The following is a 2472-nucleotide window of genomic DNA, read 5'->3' as shown; positions in this document are numbered from 1 at the left end:
AAAATAACCACTGTATGCTCAGTACAAACAATAGGTCTAGCTGTGGCTATTCATTTGTCAACACTGCTCAGAGATGACACAGAATGTGTGTTATGACATTGGAAAAAATGTGTGTATTTTAAAAAAAGCAAATATTTCTTATAACTGATGTAACTAGCAAAATATTCAGACATGGTACTTGCAAATTGGAGTTCATGTGGCCCTTTAATTAAGTAATTCGGGGGCCAGGAGAACATGCTTCTCATAATTTGTGTCAGGGTGATAATTGCATCAGAATAACTGCACCATACTGTATGTTAATCAGAATTCCTGTACCTCTGCTTACCATAAACATTACATTGTTACATGGAAAGAGTAGCAACAACACACACTCAATTCCTACCTTACTGCTAAGAGGCATACATAGCTGGCATTTTTACTCCGGAAAAACAGGAAAATGGGCCCAACAAAAAGGGACTCAAAATAAGCCCAACAGAAAATGGGAAAACACAAATACATAGGAGTCTACCTCTACCCCTGAAGTTCTACTGATATTTACGAACCAGTAACCAGCAGAGCTGTGGCATAGGAAGGAACTCTAATAATATTACTGTCTGCTCTCAAGAGGAACATTTTAATCCGAATCATAGCCCTGCTTGTAACCCTTACGTGGAACTGAAATGACAGGAAACATAATACAGCCTATAGTTTTACCAACTATTCCTCACCACAGCCTAGACAAAATTCAACAAGAGCCCCACTGAGGTTTTTATGGAGCCCCTTTGAAGGAAATCATATAGATTTGCTTGTTAAAGCAATGCACAGAGGTAAAACCGGCAAAGTGCCTTCTCCTGTAACTAGGGGCTCCACTTCCTCAATAGACTGTTACCAGTTAAACATGATGCGTTGGGGTGGTAGGGGTACTAAACAGAGAACACATGATTATTTTGAAAGGTCCTCATTAGCTGAGCATCGAAAGAAACAGAAGGTGCAGTTTACTTGACTGTTACTAGAGTTTCCTATCCTTTAATGGAAACACACAAAACAATGAATTCATTGTACTGTACTGCCCAAACATCTAACTTGGATTTTGAAAAATTCCGATTTGTTCTTCACCACCAACAAGTGTTGTCCTGGGCCCTTCAAATACCCCCGGCCCGCCACCTCAAGCCCGACCGGATCCTGTGCTAGCTTCCAATACTAGTTAATAGGGCTCTGTAAAATGTGAGGGATTGTAGCAGTAAACCAATCACTTGTGTATTTGCATACCCACAATACTTTGCTAGCAGAAAACATGTAAAGCCTTGCCATGATACTATGGGCAGTTTAAGAAAATGTAATGAATCTGTATACACACACTTATTTTGCAGTGCATACACGATTGTGTGTGCAACATCTGCCACCCTAATATTGTTGAGTAAGATTATACAAGTGCTCAATGAAAACATTTTTGTGTAGCAGATAGTTACCATATAACATATACAGTCTGTCAGGGTGATTATCCCGGGGTCGGCTGAGCCATCCGTGGACCTCTGGGCTGGGAGGCCCCAACTCCTCCCGTGTTCCCCAAAAATGAGTATGAGGCACACACAAGAAGCAAGGAAGTTCTGCTGTTTATTAAAACAACGGCAGGGATGGGTCTAGGATCGTACGCGTCCGTCCAGACTCTCAAAATTCATGGGGCTCGCAGGCCCTTTTTGCCTCAGTGTGACGCGCTACTTGCGTCACCTGGGAAAGTTAGCGAAAAACCTAGTGCCACTCCGGATTGGTTCCTCGAGTGGTAGGGTTAGTATAGCATACATATAGAGAGCAATATTAGTGGTTGAGGATGAGTCAGGTGGTATACTTGGGTTGTCCCTTCTATTAGATAGTTGAAAATTGTTACACGAAGACCCCTGATGATTGGCTAATGTTAGTGGCATCAGTGATGAGTGCCCCCATATTCTGATTGGTCCACCCGCGAGCCCCCCAGTCTGGGACCATCGTTGTTCTCAGCTCGCGGTGTACCTGTCACTAGCAACAATGTGTAACTATGTGTTCGTGCAGACAATGTGCGGATTTGCTCATAGGCTTGAGAGCAGGCCATTCACATCGCTGTAGGTGTCCATCTGATCATTTCATTGTTGCAACCTGTGTCCCAGACGTGGGACCCAGGCGACTTCTCCCTCGTGGGTCTGGCACCTTGTCAGGTTGGCTTGGTCACGTGTGGAGAGACCGTAGCTGGGGCAGAATTCTGCACATTTAAAGTTGTATTTTGCTTCTGTGTGCTTGGCTTTGCTTACAGGTGTGACCTTGGCGCCGGCTGGTAGCGTACGAGTTGCAACATCGCCCCCTTGGCTGTGAGCTCTCGCTGGGCTCGTTCTGCGTGATCAGCACTTGTACTCTCGCTCATTCAGTGTTCCTGGCGGTTCTTGCTTGCGGCCTACTTAGGCCTGGTTTATGGGCGGGGATGTGTAATGCACGGCACCTGTGTTGCGATTTGATATGGCTTCA

The sequence above is a fragment of the Ambystoma mexicanum genome, chromosome 5p, assembly GCF_040938575.1.
Source record: "Ambystoma mexicanum isolate Mex_15411 chromosome 5p, UKY_AmexF1_1, whole genome shotgun sequence".
Classification (NCBI taxonomy): Eukaryota; Metazoa; Chordata; class Amphibia; order Caudata; family Ambystomatidae; genus Ambystoma; species Ambystoma mexicanum.
Note: the sequence above shows the minus strand (reverse complement) of the source record.